The 12,378-nt window shown below is 42.7% G+C and overlaps 1 pseudogene; it reads right to left on the minus strand.

Annotated features, from left to right (window-relative positions):
• LOC129848407 (AMP deaminase 2-like) overlaps nucleotides 1–11,944 on the minus strand; it is a 59,123-nt pseudogene extending 47,179 nt beyond the window's left edge.
• Between the last annotated feature and the right edge of the window lie 434 nt (nucleotides 11,945–12,378).

The following is a 12,378-nucleotide window of genomic DNA, read 5'->3' on the forward strand; positions in this document are numbered from 1 at the left end:
CATAGTTCTGTTATAATCTCCACCCGGCACAGCCAGAAGAGGACTGGCCACCCCTCATAGCCTGGTTCCTCTCTAGGTTTCTTCCTAGGTTTTGGCCTTTCTAGGGAGTTTTTCCTAGCCACCGTGCTTCTACACCTGCATTCTAGCTGTTTGGGGTTTTAGGCTGGGTCTCTGTACAGCACTTCGAGACATTAGCTGATGTACGAAGGGCTATATAAAATAAACTTGATTGGATAGTAGATTGACATAGGCTAGTGCTTTTTCTGTTTGTTAGTCCTACTCATCTTGTTGGCTGATGTGTCTGTCTTCACTTGTAGCCTGTGAGAAAGTCCCGATCACGTGACGGAGAGCCATGTGAGTGAGAGGTGCTTCAGTGCACGCAACACGCAGGGAGAATGAGAATTAAAAGTATTATATTCAGCCCAAGAGCACAACGGCCACTGGCCGCCTAAGGCATGGATTTTTTTTAGGGGGCATTACAGACACACAAAGGGGATGCCGCTGGAAGATTCGAGCCATTATCAAGTGCTTGTCAAATTGTGATTGAGAGACTGATGAACGGTGTACAGCCTGCACAAAAAACTAAGCAGAGCTCATGCCTTTCATGCAACTTTTTTCAAATCATCATTAGAGTCGCATACGCAGCCTTAGAATTTATTAAAATTAAAACATAGCCCAACATTTGTATGGCAACTAAAATTACATAAATAACTCTAAATTAAGCATATCAGAGTACCTGTTTCTTTGTTAACCACTCAACACAGAATAGCCGCATGTGTGCACTCCCTCAAAAACTTTGTGGAGAAAATATATTTTCTATTTTATTCAGCTTTGTTCAATTGCATTCTTCACACTATAAAATAATGCCATGGAATTATAAGCAAATCTTGTCTGCTAAATGAGTGTAGCCCACAGCCATATGGCATAGCCAGATCAGGACCTAACATAAGGACAACTCAGAGTATGCTAGTCTGTACTTCTGAAATAGACTACATTCTTTATACCTGTCTAAAATAAATAATGGATTTTTTTGTGAAGGTGTAGGCTATATTACATGGATTTAATAGACTTTTTAAAATGTAGATGTTCCAAAGGTCTGCATCAGTAGGCTATGTGTGGAAGCCAGGAGATAAATGTTAAATGTGTTTATGCTAATTAACGGTCAATTACCGTGATTTCATGACCGACACAGTGACCAATAAAATTTCATTTGAACTGGTATTTACGACTTCACAACCGGTAAATTCCCACCTCCCACATGGTTACAAACGCAGCATTAGAGGGGAAACTTGAGAGGCCCAACATAAGAATCCGGTTACAAAAGACAATGCTGAACATTGTGAATGCTGAACATTGGAATGGCATTTAATTTTCCCGCTGTACCGAAACCGAACTGTGACCCCAAAACCGCAATACATAGCAAACCATGGGTTTGGTGAACCGTTACACCCCTACCGTCTACGCTTCCCCTAAAATCACACGCTTACTGTCCCAGGCTACCCAAGAGTCCCTGCTCCTCTTCTCCCTCCCAGTCTTTTATGATCCAGCCCTCACTCCACCACTCACCAGCCGCTCTGCTAATCAGCCCAGCTCTCACAGCATCTGAATATAGCAAAGAGAGAGCCCAGCCCAGTGTCACATTACACATAACGTACACTGCGCTATAGCTCTTACCTCAGGATATTAAACCATTCAGCTCAGCCGGCCACCTTGAGCTGGTGGCAGGGTCATTCCTGAGTGTGTCTGAGATCAGAGAGAGGGGCTGTAAACAACTCCTTATCTCGACTAGGAGGGCTAAGAGAGGTGTCCCTTGACCCCCATCTAACCCCCCAACCCACCCGTCCCTCTGTGGTCTTTCAGAGCCTCTCCAATGATGGATGGTATTTATGAGGCAGCTCAGTCTTGGCAGCACTGGTTGGGCACTGATTTAGAGGCTGTGCTGTTGGAAGATAGCATAGTACAGCAGTATAGGGACACAAACACACATTGGAAGGTGACACAAACAAGAAACAACACCTATGTTTTTAATTGTCACTCATGTACCGTAAATATACACATTCACAGAGTCCTGACCTGTATTATAGAGAATCTGACTCTCCACACAGAGTTGGTATCTGATATATGACCCTGACCACAACTGCCCTTGGCTTGCAGGAATGTTCAGTTTACTCAGTGAGCTGAGTGAGGAGCAGTAAACTTGATATCCCACCCCTGTGTGAGTCAGTGTGCACGAGTGAGTGAATAGGTGGAAAAGTGATTGAGTAAGTGAGTTGATGTACAGGACATTGTCAGTTGACAAATGTCCCAATTCTATTGTAAACTTCTATTGTGAGGGGGTAAATGGGTCATTCCTTGAAAAGGGTGTCTTCTGTGTCCCTTTGATATTTTAAGTAGAAATTATGCACCAATATTGAATTTTAATGAAATGAAGTGCCTTTTAATTTATACCACATCGAGAATTCAATAAATCCGATTTTTTATATAAATAAAGGCTTGCTAAAGTGCCAAAATTCAGCATTTCGTCAACACTGTGTCAACTCTAGGAAGATTTCAACCAACTTATTCAAATAAATCCTCGAAGTTTCACCATAATTGTAAAGGTCTAGTTATTTTGTTGTTTTGACAAAGTCATTTCTGAAGATTACAAAACATTATGGACACCTGCTCTTTCCATGACATAGACTAACCAGGTGATTCCAGGTTTAAAGCTATGTCCCCTTATTGATGTCACTTGTTTAGTCCACTTCAAATCAGTGTAGATGAAAGGGAGGAGACAGGTTAAAGTATTTTTAAGCCTTGAGACTATTGAGACATGGATTGTGTGTCCCATTCAGAGGGTGACTGGGCAAGACAAAATACTAATGTGCCTTTAAATGGGGTATGGTAGTAGGTGCCAGGCACACCGGTTTGTGTCAAGAACTGCATTGCTGGTGGGTTTTTCACGCTCAACAGTTTCCTGTGTGATCAAGAATGGTCCACCACACAAAGGACATCCAGCCAACTTGACACAACTGTGGGAAGCATTGGAGTTAACATGGGCCAGCATCCCTGTGGAGCGCTTTCGACACCTTGTAGAGTCCATGCCCTGACGAATTGAGGCTGTTCTGAGGGCAAAAGGGGGTTTCAGATCCGACTAGGCGAGAGAAATTGTTTGCCATGTTTTGTGTTTTGGTAAGGGCTCAGAGCGACGTCACACACTAAAGAAGGTTCAACCAATCACTCAAGGGGTTCATGAATATTTGTGCCACAATACCATTCAAGTCATTGGACCGATAAGCATTTTTCGCACATCATGTCCAAATCATCCATAAGTATATACAATTGATTGTGAAGTGTAACAAAGCCACTTATAGATGATTTGAACATGCACAAAGGATCAGTCCCATGACAACAAACACATGGATGATGTCAAGCCAGGGCCAACTATATTACACTTCAAGATTCAATCATAAAAGAACGTATCATAGATAGCCTATGTGTTGCTTTGTTAGGAAAAATATATAATAATGTTTGTCCTACCTTATCTCTTTGTGGAAGACCCTTTGTCACAACAGCACTGCTCCAACAGTGAGAGACAGAAAGTTCTAGATAGCTAGGGTAAGAAACTGCACAAACTAAACTGTTAAGTCACAACGAAAACTGCACTACAGTGCCTCTCCGTGGCAATAAGAAACTGTCACTTATTATGTCACTTTTCAACAGGAGTGGAAAACACACGCGTGCAGTTACACAAACTGGCATATATGCAGAGGAGTTAAAAGTGGGAGTCACTCCCTGATTCTCCAATCACGTTTTTATCCTTCCTTTCTTACTGAGATAGGAGAGAGGGGCACATCCTTGTAGTAGGTCAAAGTCCATGGGGTGATAAACAAGCTGTTATACTGTACGGTACACTACAGTATGGAAACCAGAGGGCCAGGGCGAGGAGAAAGGGACACCAACTGCTCTACTGATAACCAAGGGTTTGCTTAGTGATGATTAGTTAGGCTAACACTAATCATTCTCACCTACCATAAACTGGTCATCACTATAAGCCTAACAAAAATGAGGTGTTGGGACGTTATGTAACAACAACAGATTTGAATATTTAAAACCATAGTATTATGAGAATTAGGCTAGCGTGTTTTTAATGTGAACATTAAAACAATGGAACAAGAGATGACAAAAGCAAAAACCATCCAAATAAAAATCCTAATTTGATCCCACAGCTGCTTTTAAAAAGCTGGAAGTGTATGACAACAGGGGGAGAGTAATGATATGCTAGATGGAGTGTTTTCCCCCCAGCCCCCTGGGGAAATACTGTAGGACCTTATTCGGAAAGTTTTCAGACCCCTTCCATTTTTCTACATTTTGTTACGTTACAGCCTTATTCCTCATCAATCTGCACACAATATCCCATAATGACAAAGCGAAAATAGGTTTTTAGAAATCTTTGCAAATGTATTACCTTATTTACATAAGTAGTCAGACCCTTTGCTATGAGACTCAAAATTGAGCTCAGGTACATCCTGTTTCCATTGATCATCCTTGAGAAGTTTCTACAACTTGATTCGAGTCCACCTGTGGTAAATTAAATTCATTGGATATGATTTGGAAAGGTACACACCTGTCTTTATAAGGTCCCACAGTTGACAGTGCATGTCAGAGCAAAAACCAAGCCATTAGGTCGAAGGAATTGTCCGTAGCACTCCTAGACAGGATTGTGTCAAGGCACAGATCTGGGGAATGCCGCATTGAAGGTCCCCAAGAACACAGTGGCCTCCATCATTCTTAAATGGAAGAAGTTTGGAACCACCAAGACTCTTCCTAGAGCTGGCCGCCCGGCAAAACTGAGCAATTGGGGGAGAAGGGTCTTGGTCAGAGAGGTGACCAAGAACCCAATGGTCACTCTGACAGAGCTCCAGAGTTCCTCTGTGGAGATGGGAGAACGTTCCAGAATAACAACAAACTCTGCAGCACTCCACCAATCTAGCCACTCCTCAGTAAAAGGTACATGACAGCCCGCTTGGAGTTTGCCAAAAGGCACCTAAATTACTCTGACCATGAGAAACAAGATGATCTGGTCTGATGAAACCAAGATGTAACTTTTTGGCCTGAATGCCAAGCGTCATGTCTGGAGGAAACCTGGCACCATCCCTACGGTGAAGCAGGGTGTTGGCAGCATCATGCTGTGGGGATATTCTTCAGTGGCAGGGACTGGGAGACTAGTCAGGATCAAGGGAAAGATGAACAGAGCAAAGTGCAGCTAGATCCTTAATGAAAACCTGCTCCAGAGCACTCTGGGGCGAAGGTTCACCTTCCAACAAGACAACGCAGGAGTGGCTTCGGGACAAGTCTGTGAATGTCCCTGAGTGGCCAAGCCAGAGCCCGGACTTGAACCTGATCGAACATCTCTTGAGAGGCCCAAAAATAGCTGTGCAGCGACGCTCCCCATCCAACCTGACAGAGATTGAGAGGACCTGCAGAGAAGAATGAGAGAAACACCCCAAATACAAGTGTGCCAAGCTTGTAGTGGTATACCCAAGAAGACTCAAGGTGGTAATCGCTGCCAAAGGTGCTTCAACAAAGTACTGAGTGAAGTGTCTGAATACTTGTGTCAATGTGATATCAGTTTTATATTTAATACATTTGCAATAATTTCTAAAAACCTGTATTTGAATTGTCATTATGGGGTACTGTGTGTAGATTGTGCTAAGGGAAAAAAGCAATTTAATCAATTTTAGAATAAGGCTATAACGTAACAATATGTGGAAAAAGTCAAAGGGTCTGAATACTTTCCGAATGCACTGTAAATCACTTCATACAGTATATTTATTGGTTGAATGCAGAAATCTGCTGGCGTCATATGCTGCAGTGGTCTGATGAGGCCCCATTGGAAGGCAGCTGCATTCAGGCAGTATGTAGGCTAGGGATTCATGAGACATAGAAAAACTAAATGTAAACAGAAGAAGGGCTTTACCATCAGAACAAATCTTATCCAATAATATAGGCCTAACTACAGAAAAAACATGTGTAGGCCTGTGAATATTTGTATCAAACAAAAAAGCACTTAAATAATGCCATCTTGCAAAGCATAATAGGGGGGCCAGAGTGTGGCCTATAAAGTAACATTCTTTGTGTTTTCCACAACAATCAATTGGCACCTAAAACTGTTTCAGGTCCAACTGCATGAGTGCATCCTTTATTGTAGTAATTTGGCAGTTAAGATCTCCCTAACTAGATGCTGTGTGTGCCTCCCTTCACCATGACAGTTATTTGGTGTGTGAAGCTCTAAAATGGGTGGATGTGCCTCCTATGGCAGAGGGTGGGAAAGGGCCCAGCCAAGCGGCTAATCGAGGGGACTTAAATGACTGCACTGGAGGAGAGAGCTCTAAGTTATTTATTACTGCAGCAGAGACAGGCTACCTCAGCACAGTGCGCACACACACACACCACAGCCTGAGTGTCCTTGTGAGTTACTGTCTCTGTGATCCACTGGCCTGGCTGCATCTCTCCAGCCATTCAACATTCATGCTGGCTAATAGGATGGTACATTCAGAGGCTGCTGAAAATATATGCTCTGGTGACAACAGCACACACACAGCAGTATGAGTTGTTAGTTGTTTAACTGGGCAGGGTTCTTGGCACAGAGTTTCTGTGTAGGCTACTGTAAGTGCTGGCTTAGTGCTGACTTCACTCTTTATGTTGTGCGAAGTTAAACAGGCTTCACTGCTTTAAAATGCCTACCAAGTACTGATCAATTTGAAACTTAACATATGAAATTTCCCTCAATAACAATGAAGTTGGTGTCATGTACTGTGGGCTTAGGCGGTATACCAGATACAGTATCCCGGGGAATTTTGAAATACCGACGGTATGATTTTCAATACTGTCCACAACAAAAAATTAAACGATACATTTTTAGTTTGGGGCGCCCTAAAGCTAACTTATCTTAGATTAGTTAACTATCTATGATGTGCCAAATAAATTATCTCCAGCTCAGGGCTCCAGCACTGCATTTGGTTTGATTACTTGCTAACTAAGTGGATAGCTTTTAAGATTAAGCTTCTTGGTTACAGCAGACAATCAATCCCCTCCTGGATCAAGAACCCTTCTACCTAAATTAGTTTTGTGCGTCAATTATTAGACTTTTTTAATCCTTTAAAAAAAATATTTGTAAAAAAATAGCACCCCTTGTGTACACTGCCGGAAATACTATATACTCCGGTATAGTACAGGAAAGGTATTTATTTATATTTAACCGTTATTTAACTAGGCAAGTCAGTTAAGAACAAATTCTTATTTACAATGACGGCCTACCCCGGCCAAACCCGGTCGACACTGGGCCAATTGTGTGCCGCCCTATGGGACTCCCAATCCCGGCCGGATGTGATACAGCCTGGATTCGAACCAGGGACTGTAGTGACACCTCTTGCACTGAGATGCAGTGCCTTAGACCGCTGCACCACTCAGGAGCCCATGAAGCAGTGTGTCTGCTGCAGTCATTTAAGATGTGGCGCTGCGCTATGGCAAAATCATTGCCGCCACGCACCCACAATATGGAACACTATCAAATATTTCAACCGAGGCACATTTTCAAGATGCTACAAAAGTCCACATTTACTTTTCCTCTGCAAACAAAACAAGTAATGACTAGAAAAATCTGACTACCCCATAGTAGAATACTTTATCTAAAATATTCCTCTCGAAGCGCATTCAAGTAAAGAGTGCCATAGGGAGGGAAACATGCATTCTGACAAGCAGTTAATGCACAGAAGTTATTGCATTCATGGGGACAACAGCAGTTTTAATGGTCTTTGTTAAAAAGAGCGGGATCCCAGCTTTCCATGATTTATTTTTAAACTCCTAAATATGCGTAAACTGCACCATTTTCAAACCCTGAGTTTTTAGCAGTGGCATGGTTAATAAGCACTTTACCGCTTTGCAATTCGCTGTGAGTGCATAGCGAAGAGTGGAGCTAAATCTAACACGTCAATTGTAGGGTAACTTATGTTAAAACACGACCATACTTCAGAATCTTTTTGGGGTAGTGACTTTTTAGTTGAGCAAGAGTAGTGGCAACCAAAGTGTTGGGGGGAAAATTATGGCATGAAGTGGTTACTGTGAGAAGTACAGGCAGGGGGCGTGTTACCCAGGTGGCGGTTTACACCAAGTTACCCTAAAAGGTAGGCCAACATTATATTCACTGTTTATGCAATTTTTGGGGAACATAAAATGTACCAATAGGATGCTCACTAGTTAAAAGATCACATTTGGGATCTAGATAATGATTAGCCCAATAGGCTACATGCAGATAGACAACCCCATGCTTCAGTGTATTTATTTATAGCAACTATGCTGCATCAGTTGGGCAAGTGATAATGCTTATTGATAATAGTGTACCTGATAATATGGACCATGTATAGGCTATACGCATGGTCCAAAATGTTAAAATACATTTTACAAATAATTTGACCAATATGTTATTGGGCTCATTTCTGGAGGTGAAAATTATATTTTAGACGGCGCCAGCTTAATGTTATTAGAGGTTCAAGCAGCAAAGCTGCTTCACCTTTATTTAACCAGGTAGGCCAGTTGAGAACAAGTTCCCATTTACAACTGCGACCTGGCCAAGATAAAGCAAAGCAGTGCGACACACACAACAACACAGAGTTACACATGGAATAAACAAACGTACAGTCAATAACACAATAGAAAAAATCTATATACAGTGAGTGCAAATGAGGTAAGATTAGGGAGGTAAGGCAATAAATATGCCGTAGTGGCGAAGTAATTACGATTTAGCAATTAAACACTGGAGTGATAGATGCGCAGAAGAGGAATGTGCAAGTAGAGATACTGGGGGGGAAAGGAGAAAAAAAAATATTTAATAATAAGATATGGGGATGAGGTAGTTGGATGGGCTATTTAAAGATGGGCTAAGTACAGGTGCAGTGATCTGTGAGCTGCTCTGACAGCTGATGCTTAAAGTTAGTGAGGGAGATATGAGTCTCCAGCTTCAGTGATTTTTGCAATTCGTTCCAGTCATTGGCAGCAGAGAACAGGAAGGAAAGGCAGCCAAAGGAGGAATAGGCTTTGGGGGTGACCAGCGAATTTAATCTAGGTAGTGCCTTCAGATTCTGAGAAAATGAACAACTAAGGAATTATTTTCACTTCTCTCATTGACTTCTCAAACCCCAAACTGGTCTGCTTGGTCTGTTTCGCAAGTGTTCCTGGAAGTCTTGTGATGTTGCCCCTCTGTGGCCACACAAACTCTGTGGCCACACCCTTTCAAGCAAATGCCATGCCAATTGGCCATATGGTGGCGCAATAACAAGTGATTGAAAATGCAAACTTTGAAAGCTCACATCTCACTACTCGTTATATTTTCATATCTTGCTATGATTTGTTCTACCTTTGTCATTATTACCTTAGGCCTATCATGTTTTTAGGTTATTCACAAACAACTTAAAACATTCTGAGAACTTCATTGTTTGATCAGGAAGTAGCGCGGTGGGAGAAAGCCAGCATGCATAAAAACTGAAGTCGTATTCATATAAAATGGAGAGAAAATACAAAATTAGACACTGGCGTGTCCGGTCTAAAAAAATCCTAAATGGGCTTTGGCTATATGGCCCAGATTCTTTTGACATTGAGAGGGAAAAAAATATAACATATTTTCTCACAGGATATTTTGCGCTACTTTGGTGAAAATCTTAGCTCTGTCTACATTGTCACACATTCTGCAAACTGTTTATAACATATGTATTGAAATAGGTTATGCAGGCTATAGCAAAGGAATAGGCCACTTGGCATGGCCCTGCTGTGGGATGCCCAGTCAGCTCTTTACTGCAATGTGCCAAGCTCGTTGAAATAGGCTATGCATTGTCTGTCATATCACGATGTCACCATCAACGATGGCTGCCAATCATCTTCGATATCCAATACTATCATAATATCACCCAACCCTACTTGGTACACATGTTCCAAATGCTGTCAAAATTGGTCCAAAATACATTAAAAGCATATTGCATGATCTGTTCGATGTGGAGTTCTGATATTTGGCAAGCATGGTAAGTAGTACAGAAGTAGCTCATCCTAGGGCAATGTGTGGAATTTGTCCTGATGGTGGCGCTATGGGGCCAAAGCTTGAACCCCAGCATTGCTGCATGCAGCTATATTTTTCATTCATTTTGGAGTAGAATGTCTGAGCTTCTCAGTTCTTCTACATAAAAATTCCCCTGTGTGTGTGACATAGCATGGCTTGGCCAAACAGCCAAAGGGGCCATTGTCATGGTGAGGGCTGTGATGAAATATAGGAAATAAATGAGCCCTATTGCTGTGCCCTATCCAAGCCCACTGGGGGAGATATGGAGGGGCTGGAAGTTGTGCTATCCCATTTCCAGCCAGGCTGTCCTCTAATAAACCTTACTGGCCACACAGAGAGGAGTGAGTGATTCAATTTGACATGAGTTTTGACAGATGCAAAACTTGACTATTGCTTACTTATCTGTGCTCCTCACTTACAAAGTCATAACAAACGTTTTCAGCTGATACTATCTTTCACCAAAGGCCAAAACTGAAATGGGGAAAATACACTATACGATCAAAAGCATGTGGACACATGCTTGTCAAATATCTCAAATATATTGTTTTTGTTTTGTTGAAGAAGCAGAGGTGAGGTGCTTCATGGTAAAACAAATTGCAGTACCGCAGGACGTTGGTGGCTCCTTAATTAGGGAGAACAGGCTCGTGGTAATGGCTGGAACAAAATTAGTGGAATTGTATCAAATACATGTGTTTGATGCCATTCCATTCACTCCGTTCTAGCCAGTATTATGAGCCATTCTCCCCTCAGCAGCCTCCACTGTGCAGTACATTTTCTGCTGTTCGATAGCGCAAGCAATGAGGGAAAAAAACAGAGTTTGTTGTTTGCAGTAACTTCTTTGTTGTTGTAATATTGCATGGCAGTTTCACCAAGAAGGATTCTGGCTTTAAAGCTCTGATAAAGGAAAATGTTGTTGACCTCCTGCTATAGATCAAAATGTTTAGCTATTGGTGAATTAACAACCTTGATTAGACAATTAGAAACAATCAAACAAACCATATTCCATGATTAACCATGCATTTACTAAGCATGGTTGCTTTCAAATGGGAGAAAAATGTAGAAAGAAAAAAATCCCTTTTACAGTCCAACATCCTCTTCACACAGTCAGTGAAATAAAGGACAATTGAAAGTGCATGCAAAGCTCCCATTAGAACATAGGCCTAATCAACAAATGAATCCCCCAAAAACTGGACTATCAGAGAAAGAAAATTCATATTTCCAGTTTTTCTTTATCTTTGCCATTCTACTGTAGTAACATTGAGTGCCTTCACACTACTGCACTAGCATATGTCCGTTCGACTCCAAATGCGAATCAACACCCCCCACTCCTCCCGTTTAACCCCCGCTTTCCCTTACTCCCCTCTCTGGGACCCCAATCCACCCGCACCCCTCCACTCACCAGGGCTGGTGGTGCTCTGCAGACTCCCCCTCTTGCGCAGTGTGGATTTGGACTTTCCTTGGCCCTCGCTGGAGGAGGATGACATCTTGCTGCCTGTGCTCCTGTGACAGCCGAAGCAGAGTGAGGCAGAGCTGCAGAACAGCCGGCAGAGGCAGAGAGGCGCAGCTGTGACGCTAGCGCTAGCTTTAACATTAGGGGGACTTTTGTTTGCAGCTGGATGGCAGGGCCCATGCAGGGCCTGTGGAAACCCATCTGCAGGGCTGGCTCCTCCCCCCGCATAGCCCCAGCCCCAGGTCAGCAGTCAGGCAACACGGGGCCCAGACACAACGCAGCCCAAGGCTTCGCCCTGCCACGCTGGGCCCCATCCTCCTCGGTTGCCTCAGCAACCGTGGAACGAGCTGCCGAGAGCCAATGCAGAGAAAGACAACGGTGGAGGAGGGCATTGCAGTTCAGCGTTTTCAGTGCAGTAAAAGTGTGATAGGCAGCAGGCCCTGAGCGAGACACACAACTACACCACAGCAAACATGGTACAGGACAGCAGCACCAACGAGAGCACACGACAGAATGTTTTTCAGGTCTTCTAAAAATAGAAATTGATGACAAATATCTTAGATCGGCAGTGCTCGACTTGGGCCGAAGCGGAGTTCAGGCACTTCTAATTATTGGGGAATTGTGTACTGGCTCATCTATAAAACAAAGTAGCCTATCGCTGTCCTAGTTTTCACACACCGAGATAATAAAGTTTGATCAAAGCGGAATGAAGGCGGGATCTGCATTGAATAGCAATAAAGAGTGGGCATTCATCAGCCTGAATAAGCATGATGCGCTGTTCCAAGTTGTCAAATGAGGGTTTGTAAAGGTCATGAAAAGTTATGGAAATTAGTTTCATATT

The sequence above is a fragment of the Salvelinus fontinalis genome, chromosome 3 (assembly GCF_029448725.1).
Source record: "Salvelinus fontinalis isolate EN_2023a chromosome 3, ASM2944872v1, whole genome shotgun sequence".
NCBI classification, from domain to species: Eukaryota; Metazoa; Chordata; class Actinopteri; order Salmoniformes; family Salmonidae; genus Salvelinus; species Salvelinus fontinalis.